The sequence below is a fragment of the Cannabis sativa genome, chromosome 7 (assembly GCF_029168945.1).
Source record: "Cannabis sativa cultivar Pink pepper isolate KNU-18-1 chromosome 7, ASM2916894v1, whole genome shotgun sequence".
In the NCBI taxonomy this organism is placed as follows: Eukaryota; Viridiplantae; Streptophyta; class Magnoliopsida; order Rosales; family Cannabaceae; genus Cannabis; species Cannabis sativa.
Window position 1 is genome coordinate 32,452,055 of NC_083607.1, and position 12,470 is coordinate 32,464,524.

Consider the following 12,470-nt stretch of genomic DNA (forward strand, 5'->3'; position numbering starts at 1 on the left):
TATAGACCCATGGTCTCCTCACTAGTTGAGATAATATTACTTGTAAGACTCATTTAATTGATTTTAATTAATCAATTAAAAATTCTCAAGGTAGACTTGTCTATTTGAGAATTTATCACTCATTAAGGGCAAAACAGTAAATAGAGATTTTGAAGGGCATATTTATTAATTAGCAAACTTTAATTAGTTTCATTATTAATAAAATAAATGACAATATATTATTTGATAATTAATTTTAATTATTAAATAATTAGATTTGACATTTATGTGGTTGAACAAAGGAATTGGCAGTTTTTGACAAAACAGGAAACTATCAGTGTAGGAAAAGGAAAGTTGGAAAAGTGGCAAGCCTTGTTTCCACAATGCCTAGGCCGGCCACTTAAGCTTCCTTTTCTCTTTGATTTTTTCAATTCTAAATGTCAATCATAGCCCTGGGTGGTCTTCTATAAATAGAAGGCAAAGGCTTCAGAGTTGAACACAACTGTACAACTGATTCACAACATTATTCTGACAGAATTTTCTCTCTGAAAATTCTCTCTGAGCCGCCATCCTCTCTCTCTCTCTTCCTTCACTGTTTCGAAATGTATAAGTGCTAGAGTAGTGCCCACACACATCAAGTAATACCTTAATCATAGTGAGGAAGGCTGTCTAGAATTCAGAAACAACAAAGAAGGACTAGCGGGCTCAGATCTTGATTATACTCTGCTACAGAAAGGAATCAAGGGTTAGAGATCTGAGTGGGAGGAGACATATATTCCGCTGCACCCAATGTAAAATTTATGATACTCTTATGTGTTTAATTTTCTATCGTTTTAGAAGTTCATATTTAGGTTGTTAAATCAACATACTTGTGAGTAGATCTAAGTTCCTGGTAAAATAACTTCCAACAAAAGTCCATTGCGATATCTTGCAACTTCCACTCAGGTAGGGTTAAAGGCTGTTACAACCCTGCTGGTCTTTGATGTTCAGCCTTAATCTGCTGGCAAGTTAGGCATCTGGATACGAATTCTACCACATTCTTCTTCATTCCGCTCCACCAGAAGTAGGGTTTCAAATCGTGCCACATCTTGGTGGTGCCGGGATGCAGAGAATAGGGAGTGGTATGAGCCTCTTCGAGAATTTCATTTTTGAGTTCCATACGATTAGGAATAGAGACTCTAGTCTTAAATAACAACATTCCACTATCTGAAACTGTAAAGTCTTTGGCTTGGCTAGCCGAAACTTCCTCTCTGACTTTAACTAACTCGGGATCAGTAAACTGAGCAGCTTTAATTTGTTCTAGCAGATCAGATTGCAACGTCAAGTTGTGAAGCTTGCCTATAACAAACTCAATGTTAGCCCTGATCATGTCCTCTGCTATCTGAGGTGAGATTTGAATCATGCTAGCTACCTGCCCGGGACCCTTTCTGCTCAGGGCATCGACCACTACATTGGCTTTCCCAGGGTGATAAAGAATCTCACAATCGTAATCCTTGACTAACTCCAACCAACGCCTCTGTCTCATATTCAAATCCTTCTGAGTGAAGAAATATTTGAGACTTTTATGATCGGTATAGATTTCACATCTCTCCCCATAGAGATAATGCCGCCAAATTTTTAAAGCAAACACTACTGCGGCAAGTTCTAGGTCATGAGTCGGGTATCACTTTTTATAATCTTTCAACTGCCGGGAGGCATAAGCGATAACTCGATCGGCTTGCATCAACACACATCCCAGACCCTGTCTGGATGCATCACAATAAACCACGAACTTCTCTTTGTCAGAAGGCAAAGCTAGCACTGGAGCTGTAATCAACCTCTGTTTTAACTCCTGAAAACTAGCCTCACATTTATCTGACCATATAAAACGCTGATTCTTTTTGGTGAGCTCGGTTAAAGGTGTTGAAATTTTAGAAAACCCTTCAACAAATCGACGATAGTAGCCCGCCAGACCCAAGAAACTTCTAACTTCAGTTACTGTTTTCGGTCTTGGCCTATCCTTGACGGATTCTATCTTTCTTGGATCCACTTTAATCCCTTCTTTGCTAACGATGTGCCCTAGAAAAGACACCTGTGACAGCCAAAATTCGCACTTCTTGAATTTGACATATAACTTATGTTCCCGAAGTCGTTGTAGAATCATCCGAAGATGTTGCTCGTGCTCCTCTTCCGATTGAGAGTATACAAGGATGTCATCAATAAATACAATAACGCAAATATCGAGGAAATCCTTGAATACCCTATTCATCAAGTCCATGAAAGCTGCAGGAGCATTGGTCAGTCCAAAAGACATAACCAGAAATTCGTAATGTCCATACCTAGTGCGGAAAGCTGTCTTTGGGATATCCTCCGCTCGGATTCTCAACTGATGATAGCCCGATCGGAGATCAATCTTTGAAAAGACAGTCTTCCCCTGAAGTTGATCAAAAAGATCGTCTATCCTAGGTAAAGGATATTTATTCTTGATTGTTAGCTTATTCAATTCCCGGTAGTCAATGCACATCCGCAAAGTTCCATCTTTCTTCTTAACAAATAACACTGGAGCTCCCCAGGGTGACACACTGGGTCGGGTAAACCCTAAGTCAAGCAATCCCTGAAGTTGAATTTTTAATTCTTTAAGTTCTGCTGGAGCCATTCTGTAAGGAGCCTTGGAAATCGGTTCCACTCCCGGTGCCAAGTCAATTATGAAATCAATTTCCCGCTGAGGTGGTAAACCCGGAAGTTCTTCAGGAAAAACATCTAGAAATTCCCGAACCACCTTGATGTCTTCTGGCTGAACAGTATCTGGCCGAATGGTATCAACTACCACGGCCAGAAACCCTAGACATCCATCACACAACAATTCTTTAGCTGATAAGGCCGAAATCACCGGGACCCGAGATCCCTGAACCGAACCAACAAAAACAAACGGTTCTTCGCCTTCAGGTTGGAAGATTACCATCTTCCTCTTACAGTCAATACTGGCTGAATATTTGGATAAGAAATCCATTCCCAGTGTGATATCGAAGTCCACTAAATTCAACTCTATCAAATCAGCGCTCAACTCTTTATCTTCTACTCTGATTGGCATAGACCTAATCCACCTTTTGGAGATAACTAACTCTCCGCCAGGCAGTAGGGTTCCAAACCCTGATTCATAACTATCATGCGGTCTATCCAATTTACTAAAAACTCTAGTCGCCACATAAGAATGAGTGGCTCCAGAGTCAAACAACACAGAGAAATAAGAGTTGTTGACCGAGAGCTGACCTGTTACCACAGAGGGGCTGGCTTCTGCATCAGCCTGAGTTAACGCAAACACCCTTACTGGAGTGGGTTTTGCTGCAATCTTCGGTGCCTCAATTCTAAGCTGGGGACAATCTCTCTTGTAATGCCCTGGCATGCCACATTGAAAGCATCCCTACCCTTTACACTCCCCCAGATGATGCTTTTTACAACTGGGGCACTCCGGGTAAGTGTATCGGGTTTCGGTACCACTCTGGCGATTGCCCCAACCCTGGTTCCCCCGGAACCTCTTATTCTGACCCGAGCCACTGGTTGCAGTGGATGCCTTTCTTTTCTGGTCCATGGCCGAACCACTACCTCCCCGGCTAAAACCTGATGCAGGAGGGGTAGGAGTCCCGCCAACCACTGGAGTCGCACCAGACTCTATCATGCATCCCACTGCGCCCTCAGCTCGCAATGCTTTATCCACCATTTCAGCATAGGTGGTTCTATCGTCAGTAGTAATCATCAGGTCATGTCTGATCTTCGCATTTAATCCATCTAGATATTTTCCTTTCTTGCTGAAGTCAGTTGGCACAATTCTCGAGGCCAACCTCGCCAATCGATCAAATTGCGTTGTATATTCAATAACACTCATATTTTCTTTCTGAGTCAGATGAGTGAATTCCTTTCTCTTAGCACTCCTAACTGCTTCATTGTAATATTTAGCATTAAAAAGTTCCTGGAACTTTTCCCAGGTCATTGTCGTGACATCATATATCATAGACACCATGTCCCACCAGACCAGTGCATCTTCTTGAAACTGGAAAGTGGCACAGACCACCCTGTCATTTCCGGTGACACCCATAAAGTTCAGAATTCTAGTAATTACGGTTAGCCATTGCTCGGCTTTCATAACATCAGGACCTCCCAGAAAAACTGGAGGTGCTTGCTTGCGGAACCTTTCATACAGGGGTTCCATCCGATTCACTGCCACCACTGGTTCGGCCTGAACAGTAGGGGCAGGTGCAACTGGAATTTCTGGAGCAGGCATTGCAGGAGCACCCTGCTGACTTAACCGTTGAATTTCATTATTTTGTTCCTCAATTTGGGCTTGCATTGCTGCAAACCTATTTTCCCAATTTTGGGCATCCTGAGCACCTTGAGCAGCGTGGGCAACCTGTGGCGGGTTAACGTCACCTCGGCCACGTGCCCTGCCCCTGAGACCTCTACCTTGGCCACGAACATTTGGGGGATTTTGAGCTCCCTGACCAACATTAGATCCAACCGAATTGCCCTGGCTCCTGGTATTTCGCCTGGCGTCCATACTAGTCTGAACAGCCTGCGTAACCAAGAGCTAGTCTGGTCAGATCGTGATCAAAGAGAAACTTACTAATGCCGCTTATTTAACAATAGAAAATAAAATAAAATAAAAACATGCACCTATTCTACTATCAGGCTACTAACATGCTTCCTAACAAACTTTTCTTAAATCATACTTATTAGAATAAACTACTAAAGCAATAAAAGCTTACTGAACCGTGAAACGAGCTAACTGCTGATGATGATTATACATGTCGTTACGATCTTCGGAAGACAACCTGGCGGCTCTGATACCAAATTGTAACACCCTAACTAGCATAGGCGTGCTAACGTGATTTTAAACTTACTGTGCAGCTCGTTGCTAATCAACGAGGTTATTGGAAAACGTGATTAATTAAAATTTTGCTTTTTGATTAAAACTTAGCATATTATATTAATAAAATATCGGGATCCCGTTTACAAAATACAATTATAAAATTTTGCTATACATAATATCAAAAGTTTGTCGCCCACCGACTAATTAACAAAAGCCCTGATGTCCCGAGGATCGTACGCTCCAAGCCTAACCGCCCCGACATGTACAACCTCCATCTGCTCGTTCTCACGATTCCTCAACTTTAGCTTTGCCCTTACCTACACATGAACATAGCACTGTGAGTCGACGGACTCAGTAAGAAAAGCATAACATAAAACATACTAATAACCCGGGTTATAACCTGGCGCCCATACACCCGATCATAACCCTAATCCCCGTGTCCCACACGGTACTGAGTCTAGAACGTTCATAACACAATACTATCGACCATAATGTCAGCCTATACTCAAAATGCTAGTCATACTCTTGCCATATTGATGTGACAGCATCGATCAGTATTCTAGCCAACATACATTTATCAATAATCAGTACAACTCTATGTATACTATTATTGCTATCAATGTAATCTAACAGGCATTAACACATGTACGCTAAACATGTAATAACATATGCATGATATTATACTAATCTTACCTCAATTCCGAATTGAGGTGTGCTGGTCAACCTGAGTGGAACAACAATCAAAGCTTAGAATCAAAATTCACCATTAAAGCTTCAAGCTTGAGTTCTAAAACTCAAAGCTTGACTAAAGCTTCAAACAACTAACAATTCAAGCCTAAATCAACATATTATATCATAATTTAACTGGAGAAACTCAAATCAAATATCAACAGCAAATAAAGGACTCAAACTCTCAAAACATGCATAATTTCATAACTTAATTTTCAAGAAAACTAAAGGGAGGTTGTCTAGAAGCTTACCCTTGCTTGTAATCACTAAAATCTGCTGTAAAAATGGCAAGATTGAAGACACAAATCCAGAACCCTAGCTGCTTAGGGATTTCGTGAGAGAGAGAGAATGAAAGAGAGAGTTTTTCACTTTTTTCTAATTTTTCTATTTTTTTTTTGAAAAAAGAATAAATAAACTTTGTTTTATTCAACCATTTCAGCCAACATAATTAAGAAAAAAAAAACTGATTTAATTAAATCAATTAAAACTCACATAAGACAAAATAAGAATGGGCAAAAAGACCATTTTGCCCTTTTCACACTAAAAGGCATAAAAGGGTACTTAGGGGTATTTTGGGAAACTTAAAAATTTTGACAATTCCCGACACTCCAAAAGTCTAACTACTATCCCACTATACTAAAAATACTAAGATGTGATTCAAAAAGCCATACACCGCGTTCCAATGTTGCCGGGCACCAAAATAAGCAAAATTATGAAATGTCTATATGTGACATAAGAATGCATTCAGAATTCGAATAAATCATCATAATTTAATAATTAAGCATAAATAAATAATTCTCATAATTAACTCCTGATTATCTGTTAATTTGTAAATTAAAGCTAAGCGGCCTTTACAAGTATATTTTATAATATATAAAATGTATGATATATAAAGTAAGTGCTCCTATTTTTTCAAGGTAAGAAGTGGTAGAGAAAATGCCTCGAGCAAATGTTTGAGTACCAAGGTGCTACAGCGCTAAAATAACTCATGACATACTCTCAGGAAAAGCTCGAATGACCTACAACAAAAGAGTACCTGTACCAGAAACCGACACAAGTAGGTAGCTAGAGAATACCTATGGGCGCGAAACAACTCTCTCTAAGGTCAATTGAAGCATTAATTTTTTATGTGATTATCAAAACCTCTTTTGAATTATATATTCTTAGATAGAAAAAGTGCATAAATATCAATTATTACGAGATAAGTGTGTCATAAACTAAAGAGGTGGTGCATGGTGAAGTTTTTGACTTATATTCCTTGCTTTTATTAAACATGTGACTTAATTGTCCGTTCATAATCAAATATCAATAATGTTTGCTTGTTTTCAGGCTAAGTTTGGCTAATTTCCCATTTATTATCCATTATTTTATGAATCCCAAGTCATTAGGGGTCCTACATTTGCATAAAAAAATTTATTTATGGACGTTTATCAACTTAAAATAAGTCATAATATTCTTTTATTAACGTATTTCCTTTCAAATTATTATTATTATTATTATATATCATTATTTTATCTTTGGATCAAATATTGATTAGCTGGATATGTTATTAGCTATATATTGATGTGGCAATTTTGACATAAAAAGTCAAATAGCTAAGAGTAAGTTTGGCATTATTTTTTATTTTCTGTTTTCATAAAAGTATTTTTAAAAATAGAATAAAAAATAGTTTTTGAAGTTTTTAAAACACAAATCATATTTGGCTAATAATTTTGAAAAAATAACTTTTATTTTTATTTTTAATTTATTTTATTTTTTGAAAAATACTCCAATACTTTGAGAGCCTCATATGAATAAGACCCCCGACCATAGACCCCCACTTGCACCCCACCCCCGGCCCTGGACCCCAAACCCTACCTCCGGCCTCACATTCGTCCTAGACCTGGCCCCAGACTCGAAACTTAGACCCATCCCAGACCCAGCCCCGAACCCCGACCTAAATCCAGACCCAGACCCTGGGCCTAGACCTAGTCTTGACCCGAACCCGGACCCCAACTCAGCCCAAACCCGAACCGAGACCCAGACCTCGGCCCGAGACCCAGTCCTGACCCGGACTCGGACTCGGGCCCCCGAACTTGACCCCGAACCCCAAACCTCAAACTAAATCCCGAACCCGACTTGCCCCAAACCAAAAATGAGGAGAATGAAAGTGATGAGAGAGAAAATAATGAAAGAGTAAAAGATGAGAGAGAACATAATGAAAGAGTAATATATGAGAGAGAAAATGAGGAGAGAGAAAATAATGTGTTAAATAATATGAGAAAATAAATCAAAAGAAAGTGATGAGAGAGAAAATAATGTGAGAAAGTGATGATAGAGAAAACAATGTGAGAAAATAATGAGAGAAAATGAGAAATAATGTGAGAAAATGATGAGAGAGAAAGGATAAGAGAAAGGAGGAGAGAGAAAGTGATGAGAGAGAAAATAAATGAAAAAATAATGAGTATATTTTTTTTTTTTTGAAAGCAATGAATAAATTCATTGAAAATATAATAACGTTATACAAGCTAGTTATGATCATGATTATCAAATAAATACTATACATGTCATGATTATCACGATACTTCTATACATCCACCAAAAACTTGGATCATCATATCTAGCGCCCAAACAAGTTATTCATCCATTCGAAGAGCATGCACAACTAATCCTTGAGCAACATAGATTAGGGACACTCTTAGAAATTTGGATGACAAACTTGTAAAAGCTAGCTTCCAACAATGATCTTAAATTCATTAGAGTAGGGAAACTTCATTGAAAAATAAATCACATGAGTTGTAAAATCTTGGTAACAGGATGCAATCTAATGTCATCCGCGTCCCACAATTTATTTTAAAAACTTGTTATCCTTTCTCTAAAAGCTTGAAGGGACATTAGTATTTTAACTGCACATAAAAAATTATATATTAGTGGGAGGAAACATAAAATAAAAAATAATAATAAAATAATAATTATTATAAATAAATATTCTTGAAAATTTTTATAATATATTTTCATTATAAATTAATAATCAAATTGAAAATTAGTAACAATATTTGTTCTATGTAAAAGGAGAAACTTATCTTGTCAAATGTAATTGATGCGGGCCGAAAATTCTAAACACAGACTACTTCAAATAATTTATAAACTTGAATAATGAGTATATTGATGTGAGATAAAGTGGAAAAAAAAAATATTGACCAAAACTATTGTTTTTTTAAAACAAAAGTTAATATTTTGTTGTTCTCAAGATTTTTTTTTTTTTTTTTGCAACTTTTGTTTTTTCAAAAATTGTTTTGAAAAAATAAGGCCAAACACACTTAGTTGTTTTATTTATTTTTTTATTTTTAAAAATGAAAAATAATTTTTTAATAATGATGACAAACATGGAGTAAGTTGGATCAGTTTTATAGTGTTATCCACTTGTCTTCAATAGCCTTTTGAGTTCAAATATATCTAAAGCGAAAGTTCAAATTGGTTTCCAAAGTAGATGATGTTTGAGAAAAGCTATTTTGGAAGAACATCTAACTCATGATTTAATGATTCTTTAAATCTCTATCAAATTATATTAAAAACACAAGTGGGCCGGTGGTTCCACGTTATTTTCTTTTTAATTCTTTCCAACTAAATAAATCTCTATCAAATTATTTTGTAGTAGTAGTAATCACAAATATTAATATATTAATATCGATTGACAATTGCTTATCCGTATATATAACTTGAAATTATAAAAACATGTAATTGCAAGGCAAAAACAATTCTACAAAGGTGTGTATAGTATGTGTGCAAAGAAAATGGTTTGAATACACAACAAGAAATTAAGTACATGCTAACACATTAAAATGATTAATTGAGTCTCGAATTAGCTAGAAAACTTCGAACTAATTAATCAATTTCTCGTGACAAACTCAAAATTTGGGATTATTTTCAGGCAATTCTTAACTAGCCCCTAATTTATATATATAGCTGGTATTGTTTGGCACTTATAAATTTTAAGCAATAATACTAATTATATAAATAAAGCATTTGATTTCATTTATTGCTAAACAGAGAAGAGAACCACCGCGGAAGGAGGATTACGTATCGAATATGAAAAGCATTGCATTATGAGGAGTCAAAACAAAGAAACAAACAAAAGGGTTGGAGTCACAATGCTCTATTCTATAATGTAGATTACTGTAACTATAGTCAGTACAGGCTGTTTGGTCAAACAGTTGAATCTCTTTCTCCGTCCTCGTGAACTTCTGTCACTTCATATTGGTTCACCTAGCTAGCTTTCTTGCTCTCTTGGATTATTCATCCATCTTTGTACAGTAGATCCAAAAATCTTATGATCCTTTTTCTTTTATTTTAGGAATAAATAATGATTGTATAAGAAGAAACTTTAGTGATTAACATTCCTCAGACTCCAGATACACCCAGACACACCTAGGCCGATGATTTGAACCTCAGCCGGCAGGTGTAAGAGGGGCCTACTTTATAAAGCCCCGGCCACATTCTGGGCCCAATACAAGATTAATTGCTCCAAATGACTTTTATTCTTTGCCAAGGAAAACAAAACAAAAAAAAAAAAAAAAAACCGAAAGTACAGGTTACAAATGCTGAAAATTTGGAATTACACTTCCAAATGACCTCTTTGTCTAGTCCTAACGCTTTTCTAGACAAATTATGAGCACAACATTCCATTCTCTAGGTACATACTCAAGGAAAACATAAATTTAGACAGAGTAGAACCTTGTTAATTACATCTGCTAAAGGAGATCTATCTTGGAAATTACATTAATTAATTTTGTTAACTAAAGCTTGGATATCAGATTCTACCAAAGCAATAGGAAACTCAAAAATATTACACCAGGTCAAAACATTATTTAAGGCTGCAGCTTCAGCACGGAGAGGAGGTAACTTACTTGGAATAGGGGATACACAAGCAGCCACAAGAGTACCAATACTATATAAACAGCTGCTCCAAATCCCATCTTATTTTTGTTCAAGTCAATAGAGACATCCACACTTTACTTGAACATGCTCGATGGAGAGAGCATCTCAAACTGAGTTTTAAAATTAACATAAGTGCCGTTTTCGTAACACTTTTGTTTTCTAATTTTTTAATCAAAAAATAAAAGTAAAATTTTTGTTTTTGAAAAACAAAAATGCGTTCTGTAACCACTTTTGTTTTTCAATTTTAAAAACAGAAAACAAAAGTGTGTTTTGTAAAGTTCATTTTTATTTTTTATTTTTGATTTTATTTATGTCAGGTTTAGGTCTGGGGTTGGATTCAGGTTCAGGTTAGAGGTCGGATTCAGCGCCAGGGCCGTAGGAGGATTTAGGTCCGGGTCTGATCGAAGTTCAAAATATTAATTAAGAAAAAAAAACTGTTTAGAAAAATATTGAAAGTGATTTTTTTTTTCTTAAAAAAAAAATTTGATTTACAGTCAGCAAGTTTTAAATATACTCTCTCAATTTCACATTAATGAGTTATTCTATTTTCAAATATAATTATCATTACATTTGTTAATTCGTATTCTTCCTAATTTGACGCGTGTCCTCCTCCGAAATGATGGCCAAATTTCCAGTATAACATAAATATTAAAGAAATTAACAAATTTTTAAGTCTTACCATAATTTAAAAAATAAAATAATTAATTTTTAAATTTAAACCTCAAAATATCAAAAATTAATAATAATCTATTAAAAATTAAATATTATTAATTTAAAATTGATATTTAAGTTTAAATATATTAAAAATAATATTTTATTTTGAATTTTAGGTTTTAAAATTGGGAAAATTTGGAATTTGTGGAAAAATCCCACAAAAATCGCACAAGGGGATGTTGCTGCTAGGAGGCTGCACGTGCAAGCCATACAGGCTGTAAGCAGCATCATGCGCGTGTAGATCCAGGGGGACGTGCGGGAAAGCTCGACTGATGCAGGATCACACACGGGCAGATGCAACCTCCGTGTCTGAAGGCACACGGCTTCAGATAGCATTCTTGTCCCATACGTGTGCGCACGAGAGGGTCTCCTTGTTCGAGATGCTGGTGCGATAGGCACCATCTTGACACAATTTCAACCCAAATCTTCAAAAATTCATAACTCTCTCAATTTTTATCGGAATCGAGTTCCGTAAAAACCAAAATTGCTTAATTTTTCACAAGGAATCCAAATAAAATATTATCAGAACAAATAAAATTAATTATATGGATTTTTTTTTTGATTCACATACGTTTATCAATTAACACATTAACCAACATGAATACATCCAAATCAACACACAAACAATATTCATCGTTTTATATCCATATTTCATGAAAGTAAATCATTACCATAGCTCTAAGGCCAGTTTTTGAGAATATTTTACCAGGATCTAGATTTACTAACAAGTATGTTGAATTAACATACTAAATATGAATTCTCTAAAACAATGAAATAAACACATAAGGGTTTAAAAAAACCTTACGTTGATTGCAATGGAATATAATGACTCCTTCTGTTCAAGATTTCTAGCCCTTGATTCATTTCTGTAGCAGAGCCTAATCAAGATCTGATCCTAGATTTCTTTCTCTCCTTTAAGTTTGGTTACCATCGTCTTACTCATTATGATTGAGTACTTGACTTGCTATGTGTGGGCATGGCAGTCATTCACTATGGGATTCGAATATGAAGAACAATGAAGGAGGCTAAAATCACGAAGGAAGGAACTTTCTCATCTACTAGTTGTCTGACATAGAAAACTAGGTTTGATTTGGTTGAAGGCATCAAGTGGATGAGTGAGAGCATCATGTTCCTTTTATAGTTTTTTAACTAGGGCTTAGGGCTGAATTATTTGGATTAAAAAAGATTAAAATATTGGGCAAAATAAACTTAAGTGCTCTACACAATAATGCGACCACTATCTAGTTACAATTTTGTCATGTTATTTCAACCACTTATTTTTCTTTCA